The sequence below is a fragment of the Acinonyx jubatus genome, chromosome F2, assembly GCF_027475565.1.
Source record: "Acinonyx jubatus isolate Ajub_Pintada_27869175 chromosome F2, VMU_Ajub_asm_v1.0, whole genome shotgun sequence".
In the NCBI taxonomy this organism is placed as follows: domain Eukaryota; kingdom Metazoa; phylum Chordata; class Mammalia; order Carnivora; family Felidae; genus Acinonyx; species Acinonyx jubatus.
The window spans coordinates 53,069,986-53,097,130 of NC_069394.1; the positions used below are offsets into that span (position 1 = coordinate 53,069,986).

At 40.9% G+C, this 27,145-nt stretch overlaps 1 protein-coding gene across 2 annotated transcripts in view; it reads left to right on the forward strand.

Annotated features, from left to right (window-relative positions):
• The first annotated feature begins 327 nt into the window (after positions 1-327).
• The window catches only part of PAG1 (phosphoprotein membrane anchor with glycosphingolipid microdomains 1), a 141,448-nt gene continuing 114,630 nt past the window's right edge, over positions 328-27,145 (forward strand). For both annotated transcript variants that reach the window (XM_027064327.2, XM_053208098.1), the window contains exon 1: positions 328-465. The gene's annotated coding sequence lies outside the window, so the exon portion shown is untranslated. The remainder of the gene's footprint in view (positions 466-27,145) is intronic.

Sequence of the window (27,145 nt, forward strand, 5' to 3'; positions counted from 1 at the left end):
CGCTTGTCATTCCCCGCGGCGCGGCGGCGAGTGCGGACTGCGGTGCACGCCCGCTAGGTCCCCCGCGGGCGCACCCGCGATGTGACCGACCGCCTGCGAGCGGGCTAGCGGTTCTGCGGGCAACAGCGCCTCGGCTCTTCCCTTGCCGCGTTCCTTGTTGAGTCGCCATTCCCTTGGAGCCGGCGACACGCACCAGGGGCTCGGAGCGCCGCACTTTGGGGTCGGTGGCATCTGCAGCTCTCGGGTCCGCGCGGCCGGGTGCATCCTCGGTCGCCGTTGCCGCCGCCGCCGGACGGTGCGCCCTGGCGAGTGCCCGACCCCGGGCACGGCGGAGCTAGGCGGCTGGTGCAGAGCGACAGCGCCTATCTTTGCACCCGCCGCTGTCGCCCGGGCAGTGAGAGGCCAGCGGGGTTGCGCGCTGCGCAGCTCGGTCCCCCTGGAAGGCTCCCTGTCTCCTGCGTCCCAGTAAGTTGACTGTAGTTTCTGAAGTTGGAGGGAGCCTGGGAAGGGGAGGTGCGTTTTTATTATCTTCTTGTGGGAAGCTTGGGGTGGCCCCTCTTGTTAGTAGCAGGGCTACATCTCGGCGAGTTCAGGGTGCGAAGAAACGGACGCTGCACGCGGGGAGAGGCAGTCCAGGGCGGGCTGGCTGCAGCCTCTGATTAATGTGCCACTTGGAAATGTGCTGTGAGAGGACAGGTGCTCCGAGGGCATTTCGCCTGCTGCTGATTGCACATTCCGAGCTCCTAGACTATATGTTTGGGGGTGGGGGCTGTGCGGGTAGGGTCTTGTTACCTCTATCCTAAGTCCTCCGGAGAGTGACTTCTGTAATATTCCTGGATGAGATAGGTCTTTGGGGATGGGAGCTAAGCCATTCCTTCCCAGCCCTTCGGGCTTCCCGCGCATCCCACTTTACTCTTCCCCTAGGCAGAAGTTGCCAACGTTTCCCTAAATCGGAGCCCAGTCCTTTAGGGAAAAAGCTACTTTAAGTCAATAGAGCGTTTCGTGCCATAAGGCAAATAAAATGAGAAATCCGTTCATTGTATGTGATTTCATTCACTTGAAGAATGTGGGCAAGTCTCAAAGAAATAGGATTCAGATGATGACACTTGGGTTTCACCCTGACTGTCCTGCGCCTCTTATATAAGCCTCCCGGCGGGATACCTGTGTCTGCAGTGGCTGCAGCTGTGGCTCTCCATTCCATTTGTTTAAGGTCCAGCTTGAACAGTATTTAATGAAAATGCTGACATGATAGAGCGTCCTGTAGTCTGAAACAGTGCACTCTTCAAATTGGAGTGTCTTCTCCTAATAGGTAGCATGAGAGGAAAAACCCAGTATATTTTTCAAGGCAGCTTCAGGAATTAGACACATAAATCATGTTTTAAAATAGCATGCATTGTGCAGAGAGCTTGCAGAAGACCCTTTCTGAACACATCCCCTTTGTTTTAGAAAAAGTGGAAATTGTTCGTCCCAGACATTTGTTGAGTCTGAAAGTTAAGTGTACTGATGGGCTTAATTATCTTAATAAATAAAGAGCATAATTTATAGGTAGCTGCCCTGTCCTACTTTGAAGGATAGAATTCTATAACCTTTCTTTTTCATCTGTCCCCTAGCGATTCCTTTTAAGCAAAGCAATAGATTATGATCACTGATGTTTAATATTTGAGTTGATGAAATTTGTAAAAGGAATACTTTGAAATACATATGGTACTGCTATGACTGTTAAGACTGAACATTATAAACAAGGAGAATTTTCAGACTATTTGGTGTCATACTCATTAGTCATGTATATATTTATACATATATGTATATATATGTATAATTTGGACTTGTAATAAATGTTTAAACCAAAACTCAGGAGTGTGTTTTCATGTAAGATTTATTTAGGTAATCTTTAGAAAGAGAAGTGCATTTATTTATGGTATTCCAACACATAGAACAAGATGAGCTACTTTTAGGCACTTCATTTAAAAACATCATAGGTTTTTAAAGAATTCTAGGAAAATACAAAAATGTGATTTCAAAAGTTAGAAAGCTAGTCATCACGTTGTGGTTTGTGACAGCATCCATTGCTTATGTCTAGAATAGAATACATCCAAGCATGGAATGTCAAATTGACTCTCCCCCATCGACACTATTGGATTATAGTTAGGAGGGTACACTAGGCAGCTGAGCTGCTGGCTTTTGGAACATGTGTTTGAATCTGAGCAAGTTACCTAAACTCTGTGTCTCAGTGTCTTTATCTCCTCTTATGAGCAGGATTGAATAAGTCCATAATGTTGGCATATTAAACTGATAAAATTATCATTGCTCTGAAAGGAAATGCATCATTGGGTACTGGGGACATTGAATGGCTACTGATGGAGGTTACCAGAAGCAGGTCACACGTATAACAGGAGAGAGGGTATAAACATTTATTAAACACCTTCTAGTGATGCAGACCAGCTGCATTTATCGTCTCCCTCAATTCCTCACTGAGGTGGTTGGTTTCCTCTCCACCTGGGAGATGAGGAAACTAAAGCTCAGCGAGATCAAATCAGAGTTGGGATTTTAACCCACGGGTCTGTTTCCTTCAAATCATGTCCTTTTTGACCCTGCTGCCCCAACTTGCAAAGTGAGGCATCTTTCCTCCTTCAATCCTCATAATAATAAAATAGGGGCATTATTATCTTCAGTTTACAGATGAGGAAGTTCACGTTAAGCATTAAAGTATGCAAAAGTGCTTAACAGCACTCACAACATAGTTCTCCAAGACTGGGAGCTATTATTATGACCATAATTATTGTTAAATAACTTGCTTAGCCTAGCACAAGGTAGATGTGCCAGCAGGTGAAGTATGTTTTCTCCTCTACTTTCAAGTGGATTCCATTGCTTTTTCCTTCCTCATTCATATATTCAGAGAATCAAGGGGGTGGGGGGATGGTGTAATGTTACAGTTCATGCTGGAGGAAGGTGCTCTCTGTTTTGTTTCCTGCCTGCAGATGTGGCTACAGGGATCCACTTAGCCTGGTAAACCACCACAAGCAGCTGTCATGTATCCACAAAGAGCACCATACCTGAGCATGAATGCATTCCCAGCTGAGGAACAGCCATGGGGCAGAGAGACCGTGGGTGGCAGAGGTGGGGGAGGCAGGGAGAGGATTGTACTTTGCCGCACATTTTACTATATATTCAGAAATGGAAATTATTTATGTTACATCAGATAAGCATGCTTCTTCTAGGCCTTAATACTAGTGTCACTGGAAGTAGTTTCAGGGGGTCCTTTGTGAGCAGTACTTTGTTAAAAGTCTACTCCAGAGCCTGTTGAATTCACCTGACTTCAGAGGTTGGAAATGATTGAGAGGCCACTTTGTGAGTGTGTGTGTGTGTGTGTGTGTGTGTGTGTGTGTGTGTACACGCATGTGGCTTTCTTAGGTTATCATCCAGATACTACATAGTGTTCTAGCTCTTGGTAAATATTCTCTTTTCTAAATATTAAAATCTAATTGCCATATAAGGCACATGAGCAACAGACTGCTATAACCTCTTAGCTAATGTATTCTGCCACTGAAAGTACTTCAAGGCAGATGTTCTAAGTTGGCTTTCTTTTTTAAAGTGAAAACTGTACAGCATGGTGACTACAGTTAATAATACCATATGTGTATTTGAAAGTTGCTGAGAGAGTAGATCTCAAAAGTTCTCATCACAGGGGCACCTGGGTGGCTCAGTCGGTTAAGCATCTGACTCTTGATTTGAGCTCAGGTCATGATCTTATAGTTCGTGAGATTGGCCCCCACATCAGGCTCCAAGCTGACAGTGTGGAGCCTGCTTGGGATTCATTCTCTCCCTCTCTCTCAAAATAAATAAACTTTAAAAAATAGCACTTTAAAAAAAAGTTCTCATCACAAGAAAACTTTGTGTCATGATAGATGCCAAGTAGACCTATTGTGGTCATTTTGCAATATGTACGTATATCAAATCATTATGGTGTATGCCTGGAACTGATATAATTTTATGTGTCAATTATATCTCAGAACCTTCTGGGAATGAGCTTTCAGGAGAGGGCCTCAGTACGCCTAGGCACAATCCCACAGACAGTGTGCCAAAAAGAGCCCTTGCTGATTTGAAATCTTTGAAATATCTTCTACTTCAATTTTAACCCCTCTTGTCAGAGTACAGATATTCCCTTTTACCCCATCAATGTTTACATTTCAGATGCTCCTCTTTTCTGGGTTATTCTGTAGTAAAAGTTGTCCTTGACCACTTTTGTGACTTAAGCTTGTTCCATAATTTAGTTTTAACTCATTCTTTAGAATTTACATAGTTCTGTTTTATTTCTTGTCTGTGTCAACTATTGATTGGCTTATCTGTGGCCCCCTCTATATCTCCAAATAACTTCTCTGACACCAGCTTTCTCTTGCTGTCAGAAGATCTATGTACAGGAAATACACGCTAATTTCAATATGGATTAAAGCAAATGAAGATCATTTACTCTCCCTGGTCATATCTACTATTTTGAATTATTTTCTCTTCTGGCTTGGAGAGTTAGGAGCTGATTCTGTTTCTAGAGCTCTTGCTTCATACATCCATGTATATTGGAGTTTCATACATCCATGAGAGATGTCTCATCCATGAGATGAGACAAGTCTATGGTCATATAAGCAAGCAGTTTGCATTCAACATGGCAGAAACAACCCCTCAAGGCTGGGGCATTGCTGAATTTAAGGACAAGGCGTGGGGATGGGGGGAGATGGTTTTGAGAATGATTTATCTGCCACATCTGTAGTCCTTATTGGTCATGCCTTCTGGATAAGAATTGGAGTGAATAGATAATACAGAGCGCTTACCATGTGCCAGCTGCCATGCTAAGAACTTTACATACAGAATTTACTTTAAACCTCGTAGTGACCTTATGTGGTAGTTACTTTATTATCCTGTTTTTCAAAAGTGGAAACTGAGGCCTAGAAAGGTCAGGGCACCTGTCCAGGGTCACATTAGTGAGCTATGGAGCCAAGAATGGAGCCCACGGCTGTCCAATGAGGCCTGGGCTCCTTACAGCACATCCCACATCCAATTTTGGAGCCTTTATGATAGTTCAGCTGTGCTGCCGAGGTGTCCAATATTGTGCTTCTCAAAATAATCCCGTATATCTCGCTTGGTCCCCACAGTGAACCTGGGATGGAGCTGAAGGGATGGTGGGAAGGCTCATTGCCCACCTTCTTGCCCATGGCCAGCAGCTGGCATTGACTGCACAAATAGTGTCGTCTCTCTTGTCTTTGTGGAGGAAGAGCTTAAGCTTAGTTCATGCAACAAGCTCGAAAAAGAAGATCACATGTTAGCATTGTGAAATAGGAAGCGTAAAGCCTTGAACCTCACAATAGAGAGGCATGTTAACTTTGTCTATGTTTGGGTCATATTCTTGATTGTGTCACTCTCACTGAAGAAAGGGGAAGTGTAGAGACCTGAGATTTTTCTCCGGTGATTAAAAAAAAAAAGTTTAAGTAAAAAAGTATCAGTTATTGGGGGTTCCTGGGAGGCGCAGTCAGTTAAACATCCAAGTCTTGACTTTGGCTCACGTCATGATCTCACAGTTCGTGAGTTTGAGCCCTGCATCAGGCTCTGCGCTAACAGCGTGGAGCCTACTTGGGATTCTGTCTCTCCTTCTCTTTCTGCCTCTCCCCCGCTTGCTCTCTATCTCTCTCTCAAAATAAATTAAAATAACTTAGAAAAAAGTTTTTTAAATTATCAGTTATGAACATTACTACAGCAGTGTCGTACATTATTCATAATGAATCTATGGTTTATAAAGTAAATGAATGCACGTCTAACAAGGTTCCAGTGTGTTGTCTCAGAATTGGAACATTGCATCCAATCTTCTGTGCCTGCATTATAGTCTAATTTCAGTCCAAACACAGAGTACAAAGACAGGTTTTATAACCAACTTGTAATATTTTCAAAACCCTTCCTCTGAGCCCCACTTCCTCCATTTTTTTTCTAGATTTCACATTGGAGCCAACGTTTGTTCAATAAGTTCTTCATATCCCTTGGGTTTTGAGTTATTATTTTTGTTGTAACAGCATTTTGGCATACTGTGTTGGTGTTTCATCCACTCCCCCTCCTTGATTTTATAGGACTGTACAATTTTCCAACCTGTGAGTGACTAAAAGCTTATGAAAAATTCAATTTTCCAAATATAGACTTAATTGCAAAGGACAAGGGAAATCTGGCCTGACTGGAGGGCCTTTGCCTAAAATACAGAGCACTTGAAACCCTATGAACTTTATGGAATAGGGAAGTAAAAAAAAAAAAAAAGTTTTAAAATTGATCAGCAGCAGCTTTGTACCTTTCTTTATAATTTCATAGGACCCAGGCCCAGTCTCTGCATACCATGTCACATATTCATTTGCAAGTTATCAGCTTCTGATGATTTTGTAAAAGTACCCAAAGGTGTGACTAAATCAGTATTGTTACCATTTGTCGTTCCAGTCTTCAGAGGGTTCCCAGCGTTGCATATGTAAGCCTTTCTGTGGGTTTATTCTCTAAGTGATGTAGGGTGATCAGGTAAGTCTTTGGGCATCTGGTCTCACTTCATTTGTGATTCGATCATTGCTGCTAATGTCACTTGTGCTTGCTCTGGCCCTTCTGCTTGCTCTGGCCCTGTACCCATTCCTCTATCACTCCCATTACAGTTAAACATGCTGAAGCTATCTGGAAACTTTAATGGTTAAACATGCTGAAGCTATCTGGAAACTTTAATGTTGAGGCAGCTTATGCTATAAGTCAGAGACAATAAAACCACATAACACAATGTGTTTTTTTTTTTAATTGAATAAAACCAACCTGTAACACAGTTGCTTACAAGAATACTATAGTCTCTGCATTCAGCATTCGGGAATTGCAACCACTGTGGCCTTAGTATTTTTTTCTCTGACGCCTTCTAAGGAGAGCTGGAACCTCTAATTCACACACAATCAATCACTAGCAGCATGGCAGTATTTGCATCCGATGGAGTTGGAGTGATATTTATTCATCTATGCATTCACCGAACATATATTGATATGATACCAGGCATGTTGTTGGATGTTGAAACCTCAAACGTACAAAGAATCCTCACGCTGCCCTCAAGAATCTCAGCAGAAGGGAGGGGAAAAGATGCAGTTGGAACCAGTGCGTAAAAGATGCTGGGCTCTGTTGGGGGTACCTGACCCTAAGGGGATGGCTTTCCTGGAGGAAGTAGGGTGGATCTGAGCCTGGCAGGCAAGTCAGAGCAGGCCGGGCAGCTGAGGATGGGAGTGGGCCGACAGAAATCACTCTGAGCAGAGGGACCAGAGAGCACAGTGCAAGTACCAAAGAGGGCAGGCTATGTGTCTGTAGAGCAGCTGGTAGTTCCACACGGCTGGTCCACATGGAGGGCAGTGCAGAAGGCCGGAGGTGGAGAGCAGAGGCTGGGGCTGGTTCAGGGAGGGTCTTGGGGGCCATATTTGGTCCAGATGAGTGTGAGCACTTTAGGTTGTTCCTGCAGAACGATTACTCTGGGTGTTCTGTAGAGAATGAATGGGACGTGGGGCAGAAAGAGGAGCCCTGTATGTATGTATGTATGTATGTATGTATGTATGTATAAATAAACAAATAAATAAATAAATAAATAAATAAATAAATAAATTGTTGGCTCAATGAACCCTAGTGAGGTTCTGAGGTCTGAACTCAGACCCATAAGAGTGGGGAGAGGGAGAGAGGGGAAGAAGCAGGGAGGGAGTGGTGACTCTGAGGATGACTCCCAGGTCTCTGGCTTGGGTGATTGAGTGGACAGAGGTGCCATTGGTCATGATCGTGAACCCAGAGGACGGTGCAGTTTGCAGGGGAAGCTGACAGATTTATCTGTGGATTTATGTAATGTGAGGCACCAGAGGGACATCTGGGGCTTGAGATTCAGTGGGCCGTTGTACTGGCCTGGGGTTCTGGAATTCAAGACTGAGGCCGAGCTGAAGACGTAAGTTTGCAGATCTTCTGTGTGTTTGACACTGTTACTGAGGTAGTGATCTGCCTGGGAGCACTTGTGGAGTGGGAAAGAAAGATGAGGGCCACGGTGGCAGGCCGAAGAAAAGGAGAAGGGCTAGTGAGATGAAGTGAGAGAAGTTTTTGACAAGTGCTTGGACACAAAGTGGCAGGAGCCAGAGGCAAAGCAAAATCAGGTGCCTGATGGAATGGGAGCCAGGTAACAACAGGAATGAAAGAGAAAGAAAAGGCAGCAAGCAGACGGGCAGGTCTGCCTCTTAACTTGCTTGTATCTACACAGATGATGGTGGTGCATTCTCATAGAACTTTCTGTCCCCGTCCATAAACATTAAGGCCTACCGTCTGGAAAGTGGGTGGGGATAAGGGTAAAGAAAAAAGGAAATCCTGAAAAAACATGCTCCTGGATCTGAAGCTGCATAGAGGATAAATTTGCCATTTCTTATTTTTCATTTCCATTCATCTCTCTCCTTTCTTGACAGCAGGATGAGGGCACATTGGGAAAGTGGGAAGGACGGAAGAGTCATTTTCTCAGTGGATAAAGTGCCTGGTTCTTCCAACAGGCGTGTCTCGTTGTATCCGTGAATGAGCATGCTGGAAGGAAAAGTGAGAAATGGCATATTATTTGACAGTTTGCAGACACTAAGCTTTGATCATGGCCATAGCATCTTTAGAGGGTTTGGACCTTTGAACCAGTCCTTTTATAGTTATTAATGAATCATTTGGCTCATTGGTCTATTTGAGATCTAGTGAGTGTAGTTTCCTATAATTTCCACTTGTCATAAAAACAGGCCTCATTATATTATAGACAACCTAGAATATTTGGGCATGATGGAAATAATGACCATGTATTTTAGTTGAGATCATATATTTTAGTCGTCACCCATTTTGGCTTTGATTTTGACCTATAGGCAGAATTACTCCCGTTAGAGAGACGAGACAACTGAGATGCAGGGTTCAGACAACGGTGTGGAGATAACACAGCTGATAAATGGTAGAACTCGTAGGACCTAACCTGAGGCATCTGACTTCACATTGTTGCTTCTGGCCATCCCACCACATTGCCTGTGTCTCCGTGAATAGCTACTAAAGAAAAATGAGAGGGTGGAACATTTAAGAGATTGTTTTCATTAGTCTACTTAAAGCACCAGCAGTAGGAACTGTGTTTGCAAACTGTTTGCAGTCTGTGTTTGATGGGCCACGGGTTATTTATGTAAATGTATGTAAGTAAGTTAGACTGGGTGAAAAAAATCTTTCTTCACAAAATGAGCATCTTTTTCTTTCATTATCTTAAAAGCATAAAAAAAAAGCATCTGAGGGGCGCCTGGGTGGCTCAGTCGGTTTAAGCATCGGACTTCGGCTCAGGTCATGATCTCGCGGTCCGTGAGTTTGAGCCCCGCGTCAGGCTCTGTGCTGACAGCTTAGAGCCTGGAGCCTGTTTCAGATTCTGTGTCTCCCTCTCTCTCTGACCCTCCCCTGTTAGTGCTGTCTCTCCCTGTCTCAAAAACAAATAAACGTTAAAAAAAAAAAAAAAGCATCTAAGTTATAAAATAAAAAAATTTAATATTTTAAACTGCAAAATTATTGTAATTAAATTTGGTACTTGTGATGCAATGGAAACTTGTTTTCAGTTGTTGCAATGGTTGTTGTATGTGAGAAGCATTCTGTGTGGGTGTGTGTGTGCATGTGAGACAAAAATCAGTCAAATTAGGTTTAAACTGTTGGTTTTCTCTTCATGATATTAATCTTGTATATTCCAAATACATTAAATGATGTAGCTAGCTTTATCTTGGCCAAAGCAGCTATTATTATGTTACCCATTTAAGGCTAAGTAGTAAAACATTTGTCTTGAGCATTTCACACTTGAGCAGTGTAGAATGATGCAGGATAAATCTAAAGGGTTTATTTTAGTTTTACAGCTTCTCTTTCGGCTCCTGATATTCTAAAATTGTGATTTACCTAATTTTGCTACATTAAATCAGATATTAGCTATTAATAAACCGGAATGTTAGAATCATGCAAACATGGAATTTTGTGACTGAAAGTTTATGATGCTGTGTTTTTTTTTATTTCACCAAAAAATATCTATGAACCTTGCTAAATGGCAATTTCCAGATGAAAGCAATTTCTAGCAAGTAGCAAAATGCTGGTACCAGTACTTATCCTTAAATCTCAATTTCAAGCTTCACGGCACCAATTTGACATTTTAGCTTCCGTGGGAAAAGTTGAATCCAAAGGGGTTTATGCTTTTGTGACGTTTCATGGTTTGGTCGTTTGTTATTGGTGTTTATTTTGAAAAATAACCATACATTTATAAATTTTAAAAAGTTTTATAAAAACGTTAGGCAACTATCTTAATTCTAGTAATTACCATTACCCTTGGTGTATTATAGTGGCCTTGGTCCAGGGTCATTGAGAAATTATGGTAGAGGGATATGAAAATTTAGAGAATAATACAAAGTAATATGGTATTTTATATATGATTTTATTGCATTTTATATTTATAATAATATGTGAGGAAACTCAAGTAAAATGAAAATTAATTTGGCCATTTCATGCCTCATGTGTCCCCAATTTCATCCAAATGCAAATATGATAATCCAGGGCAGAGAGTTAGTATTCTGTTGAGTTGATTTGATTAAGCTACGTTTCCTACTAATCTTTCCCTGAGTATATATTTTAATTTTTTTTTTTTAGTGTTTATTTATTTTTGAGAGAGAGAGAGAGACAGAGTGTAAGCAGGGGAGGGGCAGAGAGAGAGGGAGACACAGAATCTGAAGCAGACTCCAGGCTCTGAGCTGTAGCACAGAGCCCGATGCAGGGCTTGAACCTATAAGCTGTGAGATCATGACCTGAGCCAAAGTTAGATGCTTAACTGACTGAGCCACCCAGGCGCCCCATCTATGAGTATATATATTTTAATGTTATGTACTAGGAATTTTCATTTGCTAAAAAGAGCAATTTTTTTCCTCCTCCTGAATTTTGTTCAGATATTTTTATGCTAGTGTATACTTGACATGATAGAACATGTCTAAATTAGTTATCTAATTTGAATTCCATATTTATGTGTACAGTCAGGGCTTGATTGAATAGAGAGTTTTTGCATATTGTGTATATTCTTTCTCTTATTGGATTTAGGAATTACATGTTTAATATTCAGAGTCCTAAACCTGGTTACATTTACCAATAGGCAGAGAGAAAAACATAAACATTTTTACAAACAGAATTTAAAAGATATACTGCCTTTTTAAATGTTAGGAATTGACATGTAACTGTATACCGTAGCTTATATGTAACAGATTGAAAATGCAGAAGTGGTTGAAAACTAGGATTGTCATATATAGTACCCAAATTGTTGGTATTGAGTATAGAAACGTACTCCTTTGTTTTTCTAAATAAAAACTAAAGATGCTTTCAAGCAAAGTATGAATCTTCATAAATATTCAAACATATTTGGATGATGTTAAGAATATTTTCCTTTCGCTTCATTATGTAATAGTCACTTTGCCCAGAATGTGCGGCTTGAACTTTAACATCAGTGTGAAATGCTCAGTATCTCCAACGTAGAATTAAAACTAAAAACTTTGGAGTCTCATCGAAAACATACAGTATGGATAACAGGTTTTTAGGCCTTGTGGTGGAATATTTGGAACAGGATTACTAAACACTATCATTGTTGAGAAAAATAAAACACTGAAGTATTAAACTTAACACTTAATTTAATTTCTGTCACCACAGTTTTTAACCTTTCTCACTGGCCGAGTGATTTGCTAATAGTGGCATGTACAGGACCTGAGTTATTATATTATAGATCTTTGCTTTTAATAAATATTCAATAGCATTTTCAAAATTGTTCTCCTAGATACAATTCATAATAACCTGCCCGGTGCTGGTAATAAACATGCTTCTTTTATGCTGTTTTATAGCCACGGGCCATTTGGGATTTGGACCCTTCTCTTATGTATCTTCACAGCTCTGCATATCCTGAAAACTGTCAGCCTTGGATTAGAATAAGCCTTTTCCATCTCCACAGTTATAAGAAGCATAAAGAGCATTTTCTCCTTTTTTTCTCCCTATAATATGCCAAAACCTATGGTCAGAAAATTATCATTTCCTAGTCATACGCTTTTTCTTTCTCAGGGTTCTTGCTAGCTTCAGAAAATGACAACGCAAAAGGCATTGTTGATGTCTTACACTCTTTCTAGTTAGAGCTGTGGTTCTCAACGATGGGTGACGTTGCCCTCCGTGGGACATTTGACAATGTCTGGAGACATTTTTGGTTGTCACAGCTGGGTAGAGTACTCTGGGCATGTAGGGGCAGAAGCCAGTGTTGCCCTCATATATTCTACAGTGCACAGAACAGCTCTCCTCAGAGAAAAATGATCTGATCCAAATGTCAATAGTGCTGAAGTTGAGAAACTCTGATCTAGAAGGCAAGGCATGTCTTTATATTGTTCAAGCAAATGGAAATGTGATAGATAGTCCTTGGGAGGAAATCCTTGCAATCAATATAATTGTTTGTTAAGCACCTAAAATAAAAGGTCCTGAAAGTACAGGACAAACCATGACATCGTCCCAGCCCTCAGGAGTTTATACTCTGTTTGTTTGTTGTTTTTAATTTTCTTTTAGGTTTATTTATTTATTTTGAGAGAGACAGGGGTGGGAGGTGGGAAACAAGCGGGGGAGGGGAGAGAGAAGGAGAGAGAGAATCCCAATCCCAAGTCGGCTCTGTGCTGTTCGCGTAGACTGACATGGGGTCCAGCTCACAAACTGTGCGATCATGACCTGAGCCGGAATCAAGAGTCGGACACTTAACCGACTTTGCCACCCAGGTGCCCCTACACTCTCTTTGAAGATGACTGGCAAATAAAATACTATTATTCAATGTGATATATGCTGTAATTAGAGGAATGTATGACATGTTAAAAATTAATTTTGATTTTATTTGCTAAATATAAGGGACTATCTGGAAGAAATTATATTCTCTGGCTACATTCAAAACTAATCATTTGTGGGTGAAATTTCTGTTTTTCCCTTGATAATCAGGAATAGGTCGTTTATTACCTTCTTCTCTCTCCGTTTCAACTGGTATTAATTTGAAACATCAGGAAAGAAGAGGAGGTAGGGACATAAAAAGTGTTATTTTAGAAGTTTTGGATATTAGTTTTTTAACATCTTCATTGAGGTATGATTTACATGCCATAAAACTCTCCTGTTTTAAGTGTACAATTCACTGATTTTTAGTAAATGTACAGAATTATGGAACAATCATCACAGTCCAGTTTTAGGGCTTCTCCATCACTCTAAGTAGATCCCTTGTGCCTGTTTGTGGTCACCCCAGGCAACCACTGATCTTTCTGTCCCTTGCTCTTTTCTATCTCATTTTCTGTCTCTATAGATTTGCTTTTTAGCCAGTCTCTGGACATTTCATTTGGGATATTAATTTCTGCAAGTAAAAATGTAGTTTAATATCTTTTTTAAGAACTTTTATTTTTTAATTTTTAAAATATTTATTTTTGACAGAGCATGCGCGCGTGCAGTGGGGAGGGGCAGAGAGAAAAGGAGACACAGACGCTGAAGGAGGCTCCGAGCTCTGAGCTGTCAGTATAGAGCCCGATGCAGGGCTCGAACCCATGAACTACAAGATCATGACCTGAGTTGAAGTAGGACGCTTAACCAGCTGAGCGAGCCACTGAGGGGCCCCTGATACCTTCTTTTTGAAGGTCATCACGTTTATATTTTTCATATTACCCGTGCCGTACCCGTGCTACAGTGGCAGGTGTGGGTATACTTCATTATCAGAATTCTCAGACTAATCAGGTGAAAAATGTGGCAAAGGAGAAGATAAGCATGTGTATTTAATGCAGCATGTATGCTACATTAAAGAGTACGTGGTATGCCTGATTTTCAGCTTTGTACAGTTTTGTTCCCTATGAATCTGTCTACTAAAATAATGTCATTGAAATCACTGATAAGCTGACAGAGGTCGGGTGAACATACCTGCACGATGTGGGGAAACTACAAAAGGATTAAATCCAGAGAACTCACTGGTCTGGAGAGTTGTGTAGAGGTCAGCAATCCCATTGGGGCCAAATGCTTTACAGAATTTAGCTTTTAGAAAGGTAATACAGTTTATATACTGTATGCTATGTAATAGTCTCATTCGATCCAGGCAACAGTAGTTTCTATAACAAAGTGGATGAATGTTCACATTTAGGAGGACATAGAATGACCAAATAACTTGATGCCAGTTCAAGTTGGAGTAAATTCATTTGGTAGCAAAATAACAAAGAAACCCTCTTTTCAGGAAATTTTGCATTTCGGAATTGTGGGAAAAGGTTTGTGAACTTTTCCCAGTGTATGCCAGGAGATTACATTCCAAATAATTGTTCCATCCTCTTTCCAGCTCCCATCCTCCTGTCCCCTCTGCCACATACACATTTCATGCAATTTAGCCCTGAGTGTACTTGTCTTTCTTTCACATCATTAGCTTCCCATCAGACTTGATAAAATGCCAAGTTAGCTGTTCAATTTTGGTGGAAGAAGGCCAGGTATGGATGTGTTATGGCTGCCAGATCTACATTCTCTTGTGGTTTGTGGTTTCACCTCCCTGTTTTAGGCTTGGATTGTAGCCATGTTCATTTACTCCAGTCCCCACCCCCCCACGCCCCCACCCCCGCCCAACCCCACTCCTGGGGTCAAGGGTCCCAGAAGATGAAGATGGTTTTATTAGGTCCAAAAGATGTCGTTGGAGAAGAATCCAAAGGGAACAATGGCAGCTATCATTCCCCAGACTCATGCTAAGTAACCCTCACACCCATTCCAAAATCTTGGGGAGTGAGACAAAAGATAAAGACATGAAGAAAGTAACATGTGTTATCGAGTGGGTTCTCAGCTCGGAAGTAAGACACTAGTACAAAGATATTTCAGACTTGTTCCGATTTTTTAAAAATTCTCCATTATCTTAATATAATTTGCCTAAAGTTACTTAGTGAGTCTTGTTAGTTTTTTTTTCACATGTATTTATTTTCATATCTATTTATTTCACATAAATTTGATATCTGTGTTAATTTCCAGATTCCAATGGTGGTACTCAGAAAGTTGTAACTGTTTGGCCCTGGGGTTTCACTGATTTTCCATGGCACTTCTAAGTAGCTATGAATGTGAATGAATATTTCAATCAATGTGTAAAATTTACTCTTGTTGCATGTGAGTATGCATACTCCTATGGCAATGTTACTTAGGCAGAATATACCACAGATTGTGCAACCCACTAACCAGCAAGGGGAACCCAATCTTTGTAAATCAGAGGAGAGAACAGAGTGGAGTGTTACAGTAACATTGGGGGAAAACTGCATGCTTATAGGGCCATCCAGGAATTTTGCCTTTTGAGGACTCGAGAACATCATTAAGACAGTAATAAGTTCTTGAAGATCAATGTGAGCTAAAGGTCAGCTGAGTGAATAAGTTGGTAATTTTGAATGTTTGTGTAGGTATTCAGGAGCATGTTTTAGGGACTATATGGCTATTGTTACCTCTTTTTTAAAGTTCTTCATTGTTTCAGAGTAATACCAAACTTTTTATCTGAAGGTGAACCATCAACATGAAAAGATGTTGAATCATTGACACGTGATAGTGGAAGTACATACCTCGCCTTTCCTGTCTGCAGACCTCATTCTTGGTGTCTTGGTTTACACCCACCTCCTCCCCCAGCTGCAGCCTCCTTGCAAGTATCATTTTCTCTCCTATCTCCCAACTTTAAAGAGCTGAACTTGTCCTGCCTTGGTTTTGCACCTGTCTTTTCTTGCCAAGCATCTTCCTGAGTTTGCGAGCATTTCTTCTTCTTACCACATTTCCTGTTGTTAAAGAGCTGACAGCCCACAGGGGCCTCACCTTGTGGCTGCTGCATTCCCTTCCTCATTTAAGTATGCTCCCCTTCTGTGTTCTGGCGAAGCCTTTTCCCCTCTGTTGGGCCAGATCATCTGATCTGTCTCACCTTATCTTTCTCCTTTTTTCTCTCTAGCTACCTTCAGAGCAACGGTTCACCATACTGACTGCATAAGAGCGTTACCTGCAGAGGTGTAATACTTCATGATACCCAGGGCCTGCCCCCAGTAATTCTGATTAGTGTGCCCTGGGGGGCCTTGACCTTGGGGTTTTTGAAAGCCCCCCCCAAGGTATTGCAGCCATCATTGAGAACCACCTGTTCAGAGGGCATGATACTTGTTGGGTGCTGTAGGTATCAAGCCACTATGGAAGGAAGAACAGGAAAGTCTGAAAAAGGTTGGAGAAAGATTGAACAATGGCAACACTCCCTTGTCCCTTTTTTGCTTTCCGTTTCAGCTCAGAGGAATGGGTTTCTGTAAGTGCCACTGTACCTGCCCAGTGTGGACTATGTTCCCAGCTGTAAATCCCTGGTGGCCATGTGCCCCAGGCAGGCAAGAAACCATTTGAGGTGAAGTGTGTACTTCTCTCCTCATGAGGCTGACCATAAGGGGCCTTATTTTCCTTTCATAACTGTGGCCTCCTGTCTTGCAACCGACCGTTTCCATTTTTCCTTTCCGTGACTCTCGGTAGACCAAAGCCATGCGCCCTCCTCCCTCATTTGTTGTTAGTTTGATACTCATTGCCGTCAAGACACATACAGGATAACCAATTAAAGTTCCGAGGTGCGGATTTTCACTTCGCCTTTCCCTTGTGAGAAAGATGGGTGGCAGGGTCTTTGCTGGGAAACTATTGTATAGAATATAATTTTTTCTGAATTAAGGGTGAGGAGAGGCCACTACTAAAATTGAACTGGCATCTATTCATAGTTTTCTTTTATCCTTAGTATACCTGTGGGTCTCTGAAATTCTTCCTTACACAATAAAGAATTCAGAAGTTGGGCAGAAATGCATTCAGATAGCCTTCTTTATAAAGCCTCTTCTCTAGACTTTCCGTGGTCGGAATGCCTGTCCATTTTCCGGAGAGCAGCACACAAGAGCCTTTGGATGGGCTCCATTGTTCCACAGTTTCTAAAGGGGCTGAGAACGGTTATAAGATGAATAGATTTATAATACTGTCTGGAGCCAACTGTTTTGTTGTTAAGGGATATTTTGTTCCAAAGACAATACTTTTATTTTTATCAATAAGTAGGAAAATTTAAGTGAGGCGGTTTTGGTACTCATAAAAAGTATGCACAGCTAACTGGTTTAAGGACATCCATTGTGAAATTTATAGAAAATCTGGTTGTGCGAGGAAAAAAAATGCTTCACTTCACAAATAACCGTGAAGATACAGGAGCGATTTAAATGCTGGCTTTCTTTAATATAAGGGGGTCAGTTTACAGAAAACGTATTTAACACTTTCCCCTTAGCCACAGATCTTGCACAAAGAAAGTACTGCCCCACAGTCATCCTGTTGCATGATGAAAAATGGAACTTTTCTGTCTATCAGCCTGACACATACAGTGTGAGAACCTCACCACGTCTGGCAGCGGTATGGGCCAGAAATTCATTAACATGTTCATCCATTCAGCATGTGTTTATTGAGTTCCTACTGTGCGCCAGGCACCATGAGAGGCAGGGCATATGGCGGCCAACAAGCTACCTCTTCTGACATTATGGTGGGAACAGATAACTGCACAAAGAAGGGAATATTGGCAGGTATTAGGTCCTGGGCAGAGACATAACATATTCTTATGTTATTAGGAATGACTGGGCAGTTGGGAGCGCCAACTGCTCAATGTCAATGGTGACATTTAAGCTGAACTGTGAGCGAAGCAAGCAGGGCTGTCTGGAATTCAGAGACCAGCCCCCGGGCAGGCAGACTCAGGCCGTCAGAAGAGATGGGGTTGGGGTGGGGGGGGGGGGAGGCTGGGTGCTCTGCAGCAGGGGGCAGCATGTCCAGGTGTGTATTTTAGGACAGTCACTGTGGGGCAGGACAGAAGGTGAATTGGAATCAGAGACAGGGATGGTGGGGCCCCGGGCTGGAACCCAGATCCCAGAACCAGGGTACCTACTGAGAACAAAACAGGCAGCATGCCAGCTGGATGCTAAGAAGCTAATCTTGGGTTCCCCTTCTGTCCCCTGTCCAGACCCAGATTGAGCCTCATAGCCTGTCAAGGACATGAGCCTTAATTCACTTGTTAAAATGCTTGTTAAAAATGCCCATTTCCAGACCCCATCCCCATCTGGTGGTGTGTGGAGTGAGACCCACGATTTCATGAAGCTTCCAGGTGTCTGAGGCATGAAGTCTGTAGACCAATTTTTGAGAAATATTGTGTTTACGGACTGTGCTGTTACTTGCGTATCCAATTTAATTCTCTCAACAGCCCTGTAAGAGAAGTGTGTTTTCCGTAGATTACAGATTAGGAAACAGGGTGAGTGTGATGAGGCATCTGGCCCAAGGTGACACCGCCGGGGCGTGTTACGACTGGTAAAGCAGTCTGCCCCTTTCTGCAGATAGGCCTGCCTGTGTGGAAATGGGAATTTTGGCCCTGCAAAATTCAGAAAACCTTTGCAGGTTAATGCGTTTTATGAAGGAATATGGTCCTTCTCAAATCCGAGACTCAACGCATCCCATCTTCAGATAAAACCAGAAATGTTCATTGTTAACTAGCTTTTATTTTCTAAAGGACAAGTTTAATTTTGTTTTTTAAAGGTAGAATTTTAAGCCCAAGGGGGAAATATGTATTGCAAAGGAGAGACTTGGTCTTTCTGGGTCTTTCTGGGGGTCTTTTTGCCTTTTTTTCTGTGAAAGAAGTTAAGAGGGTTAAGGGGTAGCATTATTTTTTATTACTTGTGGACGTAGAAACCCAACCATTATGCCTCACAGAAAATTATCATGCTTTCAGTGGCCATGAATCATTTATTTCTTAAGTGGCTCTTGAACTGAGAGTTGTAAAAACGATATTGAACAGGTGGAGGAGGGTTGCTGAGTGAAAAGTCCACTGATGATTAGAACTCTTGTTTAAAAGCTGGCTTGAAAGCACATTTACTTAAATGAATTACCTGCCTGTCCCCATCTGAACATGTGAGGAAGGTTCCAGCTTTATTTTCTTCTGTTAATAGGGTATTGAATGTATTTGTCTGGAAGATTTAATTTCATAATAAAGCGTACAGTGGCCTGACTTTTAGGAAGCACCCTGAATTCATTTGCTAGGTCTCCCATAACAAATACCACAGACAGATTGGCCTTAACAACGGAAATTTACTTTCGCCCGGTACTGGAGACTGGAGGTCTAAGACCGAAGTGTCAGCAGGTTCTATTTCTCCCAAGGCCGCTCTCCCTCCTCTCTCCGTGGTTTGAAGATGGCTGTCACTTTGCTGCCTCTTCACATCATTGTCCCTCTTGTGCATGTGTGTCCCTGGTGTCTCTCTGTGTCCTAATCTCGTCTTCATGTAAGGACACCTGTCATATTGGATTAGGGCCTCCCCTAATGACCTCATCACAACTTAATTACCTCTTGCAAGGTCCTGTCTCACATTCTAAGGGACTAGGGGTTAGGACTTCAGTGTATAAATTTTGGGGAAACACAGTTCAGCTCATAAAAGCCTCCCCCCCACACACACACTCCCAGGTGAATATGTAGAGATGAAGAGCATGAAAACTGTGCAAGAAAAAAATTCTCCCAGCGCAAGGTCACCCCACTCATACCATGTCCTGCACTGCCCTGCTCCCCCTTCAGAGGCTGAGGCCTGAAAACAGGAAGACTCCAGTTGTGACTGCCTGGCTCAGGATTGAACCCAGTTGGAATGAGCTTCCTGGAAGCGATGAAGGCACTCTCTTCCCTGAAGCTGGATGGCTAGGTCGTGTAGAATTGACAGGGGAGAGGCAGGCCTTTTTGTGTATAGACCCGACCATGATTGTCACAGTACAGATTGCTGCTTTGGTGACGAACATTAGATGAACACTCTTTCCTAAGGTTATTTTTGTCAGCAGCCATCAGCTTCATTTGCTACTGTGTGGGGCAGACTGTCCAGAGAGGCTCATTTCGTGTGTACAGGTCTTCCCAGGGGGACATTTCGTTGCTCAGTGTTGGTGGTCGGTCTCATTCCCATCACCGATGGTGTCAGGTGGGCTCAGAGCCACCTCTGGGGATATAGCATGCAAGACAGGGCATCCTCTTGTGAAAGCAAAATGTCCCCCATCTGTGCCTGCATTTGTGTGTAAGTGAAAGAGGAACTTCAGTGACAGTCTTCAAAGGGAAAGAAAACTAAAGGTTTGACTTCAGTCTAAAGAATGGTGGATTTGTAAAGAGAGAGACTGGCGTCATGATCTTAGTTAAAGCATTTATGTGTTGATTATGTAGATTGTAACATCTGGAGACAGATATATATATATATATTTATATTTATATATATATATTTATATATATATCCTAGAACATAGTCTGTCTTGTAAAGTAATAATATGCCATTTGTTATGTGTACTCACAATTTTTTCTTTCTTCTTCTTTCCTTCTTTCTTTCTATCTATCTATCTAATCTATTATTTTAGAGAGAGCACTCATGCGATGGAGAGGGGCAGAGGGGGAGAGAGAGGGAGAGGGAGGGAGGGAGAGAGAATCTTAAGTAGGCTCTACTCTCAGCACAGAGGCCAACGCTGGGCTTGATCCTATGACCTGGGATCATGACCTGAGCCAGAATCAAGAGTCAGATGCTTAACTGACTGAGGCATCTGGGCATCCCTGTACTCAAGACTTTATGACCTCCCTCAAGCTTTTTAAAAAGTTAATTGTACTAGTTTGCCCCCAAGCCCCAGCTGCAGCCTTGATTCCTGGGTCACCTACTGAAGGAAGGGAAGACAACTTACCTGGGACGGCCTCGGGTCGGGGACATAATCACTTCTGTTTCTGCGCAGCTAGCTTTGACGGTGCCCCAAAGGCTGTGTATTGTTAGCATATTATTGTCTTCGTTTTATAATTTGTTTTGTTCAGTCTATGTCTCGGAGGCCTCATTCATCAAACATTTCTTGAAAACCGAGCGTTTTTCAAACACATTAATGTATATCATCAAGGCCCTGCAATTCCCATTTTGAAAGGGAAGAAATCTAGTTGAAGCTTGCATGACTTGCCTGTAAGCTAGAAAGTCTCTGAGTTGGGACTTAAAGGGAGATCGATAGAAGTCACAGTCTGTGCTTACTCCCTCTGTTTTCTTGTGATTTCTCCTATTAAAGCTCACCACTACAAGAAATAGATCCTAGTTTTGAGATCAGCTACGGGTTAAAGAATGAATTATTCAATCAGATGACATGTCCTTCTGACTTAGTTAAAATGGTATACCACAGACTTGACTTGAGAAATAGTTTTCTCGTTGCTTTTTCTTGTATGATGTTGAGAAAAGCATACTGCTAAGTGATGGGCCTAATTTATGAAGTTGTAACACTGTTAGAGTTCTCTGATCAGTTCCATTGCAAGGAATACAATTTTGGACCCAGCTAATATTGCTGAATCTGTAGAGGGACATCAAACATTTGATGGTTAGTTGGTTGAATTTAGAAACCCCTTTGCTCTGAGATGCAAAGATTCTTTGGATTTGTCATTTTTGGCAAACATGAAATCATATTCAGGATAAATATCTTTCTCTGAAGCCTTATTGTATGAAGTGATATCATTTTAATATTCATAAATGGATTTATTTTTGTTCAAACATATGTCCAAACTAATATTGTCAGGGCTATTTGCTTCACTCTGTGATACAACTGTTATGGCACAACTTATTGATACAATTTGCTATTCACTCTTTAGGGTTTCATTGCATCTAGCATTTTTCAAGTCCTGCTTTGAATAGTTTATCCATATATGTACATTCTCAACCAGGTCATGGAGGAGAAGAATTGTGTTTCGTGTCTTTTTTTGGAGTTCCCCTTGGGTGCCTGACACAAAATGAGTATTTGCTACATGACATTCTAACTTAACATGTTCAGATGTGCACCTGGTCATTCTGCCTCCTATGCCTCCTTCTGCCACATCGTATCTTTTCCTGTAGTCTTTGCCTTTCTTACTGTCATCCCTTCAGTAAACTGAGCAAATAACACAGGAAGTCACTCTTCTCTGAAATTAAGTTTTTAATTTTAATTCCAGTTTGTTAACATACAGTGTTACATTAGTTTCAGGTATACAATATAGTGATTCAACAATTCCGTACACTACTCAATGCTCATCTTCATAAGTGTACTCTTTAATCACCATCACCTATTTCACCCACCCCCCCCTGCCCTGATAACCATCAGTCCTCTATAATTAAGAGTCTGTTTCTTGGTGTCTCTCTCTCTCTCTCTCTTTTCCATTTTGTTTCTTAAATTGCACATATGGGTGAGATCATAATGGTATTTGTCTTTCTCTGATGTATTTTTCTATTTTTCTTAGTATTATACTCTCTAGACCCTCCATGTTGTTGCAAATGGCAAGATTTCATTGTTTTTTTATGGCTAATATTCCATTGTGTGCATATACCAATTCTCCCTTATCCATTCATCTGTCGATGGATACTTGGCCACTTCCAAAATTTGGCTATTGTAAATAATGCTGCAGTAAATATAGGGGCCTTTGAATTAGTGTTTTTGTATATGTTTTTGGTAAATACCCAGTAGTATGATTACTGGATCATAGGGTAGTTCTATTTTTGACTTTTTGAGGAGCCTCCATACTGTTTTCCACTGTGATTGCACCAGTTTGCGTTCCTACCAACAGTGCACAAGGGTTTCTTTTTCTCCACATCCTCACCAATACTTGCTGTTTCTTGTGTTTTTTAGTTTAGCCATTCTAACAGGTGTGAGGTGATATCTCATTATAGTCTTGATTTGCATTTCCCTGATGATTAGTGATGTTGAGCATCTTTTCATGTGTCTGTTGACCATTTGTATGTCTTTGGGGAAATGTCTGTTCATGTTTTCTGCCCATTTTTAAATTGGGTTGTTTTTGTGGTGTTGACTTGTATCAGTTCTTTATATATTTTGGATACTAACTCTTTATCAGATATGTCATTTGCAATATCTTCCCCCATTCAGTAGGTTTCCTTTTAGTTTTGCTGATTGTTTCCTTCACATGTAAAAGCTTTTTATTTTGATGAAGTCCCAATAGTTTATTTTTGCTTTTATGTCCCTTACTTTAGAGACACATCTAGAAAAATGCTGCTGTTGGTTGATGTCAGAGACATTACTGCCTATGCTCTCTTCTAGGGTTTTTGTGGTTTCAGGTCTCACATTTAGGTCTTGATGTGTCTTTTTCCTTCACCTTCATAGCCCTTGGCCAACAAAGTTTGTACACTATACCTATTAAATATTGAATCTTTTAATTTCAAATCCCTCTGCCATTCTCTTAGTTTAGAATGTTATCATCTAGATGACATATGGCCCAATATTATTTTTGAAGTCTTCTAACTCATCTCCATTCTGCCAGATGTAGCCACAACTATACTGTTTTCCACTCTAATAACAGGGAAGATGACCTGATATGCCAGTTTGTCCATGTTATTCTTTAAAACTCTCCATTGATTTTTCGGAATGCGGCCTCCTGGAAAGAGTGCTAACTCCTCACCATGGTATACAAAGTCCTTAGTGATCTGGACCCTGATGGTCAATCCAGCCTTATTTCTTACACTCTCCTATGTGTTCTACTTATATATCAAGTCAGAGTCCCTCCAGTGTGGCCTGAGACTTTGCATAAACTACTCCCTACATCCCTTAACTGACTGACTCCTGCTTCACCTTCAGGTGTCCCTTTCTCTAATTGTACAACCACCCTAACCTAATCTGATGTAGACGTCTCTTATTTATATTCCTATAATGCTCTATTATATCCCTTTTAAAGAGTGACTCACATTCTTGTAATTGCCTGGTTAGTGGTCTCTCTTTCTCCCATTGGACTGTGAGTTCCTTGAAGGCAGACACCACACCTTATTAATGTTTATTTCCCCAGTGTCTAGCATTGAATCTAGTCTTTAGTAACCAATCAAATAGTTGCTAAATTGATCTGAAATGAACTGAAGATAAAAATAGGATGGGTGGATGTTTTATAGACACTGCCTAAATAGGAGAGTAAGGATTAATGCCTGCAATTTTATGACAATTTACACTTTACTTACATTTTATGACATTTTACACAACTTGTTATCATTTTCTCACTTGCTTCCCCTGCTAAACCTGTGAAATTCGTAGAACAATGAGCATTTCTTTGTGGCATTGAAAATTGAAGATTTAAAGCTGGTACATTACTTGCCTATTTACATCAAAAAGCTAGGAGTTTGTGGGGCAGGACTCCAACCTCCAGACTTGAAGTCCATAGTTACATTTTCACCAATCCCAGAAACTCCCTACTATAGAGGAAAGTCACTTATTCAGGAATGGAAGTTTTCAGATGTATATAAATCTTAAGGCTAGGCTAGAAACTCCTTGAGGGCATTTAGCATGTTCTTCCACTTGCCAACATGTGACCTGGGACAAGTAACATATCCTGTCTGTTTCACTGTCCTCATCTGAATAACAGAATCCATCTCATATTGTTTTGAGAAATAAAAGAGCTACTACATCACTATAGAACCTGGCACATAGTAAGAGCTACATAATGCTTGACTGTTTTTATGGCCGCTCCAAGGACATATAATAAAGGTACTCACTGAATATTTGTGGAATGCTATTGATTAATAAAGCAGAGAGGGAATTCCAGAAGTTACCTGGGAAACAGTTGAAAAAGATTGTAAGATAGATCATCCTGTTCCTAAACACCAAGGGAATTCAATAATTGCTTTAGATCGTTTTAAGTAATATAAAAAATACCATTCACATTAGCAACAGAAACTACAGAAGGGTCAAGAATAGGAAAATCTTACCTTTTTGGAGAGAATTATAAAATTTTATTGAAACACACAGAAGACTTAAGTAAATGGAAAGACAGTGTTCATGGATTGAGAAACTCAGTATAAGAAAGATGTAGTCACTCCCCAAATTAATCTGTAACTGTAATGCAATTTTCATCAAAGTCTTCACAGGTTTTGTTGTTTTTTTATTTCATAGGAGAGTGTTGTGTGTTGGGGGGCGGGGATTCTCTCACATTTCTACATGTCTAGCAAGGACATTTCGTTCTGAACTGCCTTTTCGTTCTGAACTATTTTTTCAAGGATGTTTGTAATATGAATGGCCTTAGAAGATAGAGATCCTGTCTGCATTCATAGCAAAGGGTAGGTTTATTTACTGTTCGTTACAGTAAATATAATGTCTTCCTTCAGGGGAAGGCTCCATCATGAACAATTCCTGTTCTTCAAACTCACGGTTCTTTAGGTGTAATGCAAGCCCACTGCAAACACAGCATCCACCTAAGCCTCTCCATAGTACCCCCTGGAACTTGAACACCAAGCAGAAATGACTAAACATGAAACTCATGTCATTTGCTGTGCTGTAAGTAATATAATCCTTTGTCTCTGACCCAGGAGTTTTGTGTCTTCTTACAGCATTCATGAAAATTGGCAGGCAAATTTGTTAGCTTACAAGTTGGATAAAATCTCAGAGCCTTCACAGTTCTTAACATAAGCATCGTGATATATCTCCACTTAGAAACATAATTTAGCGTAATGAATTTCAAGAGGGAACGGTAAGAATTTGGTACAATGGTTTCTCAAATGGCTAAGAACAAATAGACCAGCTATTGCCCAGAAAAAGACTCCCGTTCTTTCCTGATACAACTCCACTTCCCCTCCAACGATGACAAGTGAACCTCTTTAGTTTGTCCAAAGCCTTTCATTTTGACATTTTTGGTAATAACTTTTCATGCCCTTCCTAGCACTTAGCATCCTCTCGTTCTTTCTAATGTCCTGTTAAGCTAGCTTTTTTTCTGAATGTGTGTGTGGTGGTTTTGTTTTGTTTAAATGTTTGTTTGGCAAGGCAGATTTAATTGGTTTCTTTCTAAGGCTTAGCGCTTTCCAACTATTTTTCCAGGTCTTCTTACCCATTTTTCTCTGATTGCACCTAAAGGTATTGTAGTCACTTTGCAATTTACCCATAGCAAGGAGAAGTACATTAGGATTATATTCATTAGAGGAAAACACAGGTGAAAAAAATCCCCAGTTAATAATGATTTTATCTTACATAATTTCATGTATATATGTAAAAGAATATAGCTTATATATTTTTGTGTCTTTAGAAAAATTTTCTGATCCCGAGGTCATAGGAAGACTTCCATGTTGTCCTCTGAGTGTTCTGTGGTTTTGCCTTCTACATTAAAATGCTTCATTTACCAGAAACTGATGTTTGTATAAGGTTGTGTGGTGGGATTTAACAATTACATGACTAACTAGTTGCTCTAATATTTTTACTAATAATACATAAGCATTTTAAAGGAAGATATTGGTGGGGCGCCTGGGTGGCTCAGTTGATTAAGTATCCAGCTTCAGCTCAGGTCATGATCTTGTAGTTTGTGGGTTCAAGCCCCGCGTCAGGTTCTGTGCTGACAGCTTGGAGCCTGGAGCCTTCTTCAGATTCTGTGTTTCCCTCTCTCTGTCCCTCTCCCACTTTTGCTCTGTCTCTCTCAAAAACAAAAAACATTAAAAAAAGGAAGATACTATTGATTTATTTTCAGACTAGGAGACATGGATACTTGGAAATAGGTTTAAGTTAGAGCATATGGATTCTAGGTTAAACATAAATAAATTCATGAAAAATAAACACACACGTACATACATACATACTTTTTTTTTCTTCTTCTCTATCAGTGAGAATAAGAACTACCCATGTTGGGCCTGTCCTGTCCGAGGATAGAAAATGAACTTTAGGACTTTTTACGGTAGTCCGAGCTTAAATTCTGATTTACAGTATGCATTAGCTATTAAAGTAGGGCAAAAGCCTGTTCTTAAATAGCCCATATATCCTGGCCAGACTAAAAAATATGACTGCTTTCCATAAGAATTATAATTGTATATGAAAAAAATCATAAAGAAACATAACTGACCAAAATGCATGCTTTAGTTTTTAAGCATTCAAAGATTTCATATATTGTGTACTTAAGTTTACCTGTCCATATTAATAATTCGGTTGTGTATAGGAAAGACTTACTCAGACTAAACAGACCCCAAGTTTATTCAGTCTTCTAGCTGCAGGCAACTAGAGATGGCCTTTGGCACACCTCAGCTCTGTAAGGATGTCTCAGTGTCCTTTTCACATAAAGGGAAAGTACGTTCCCTCC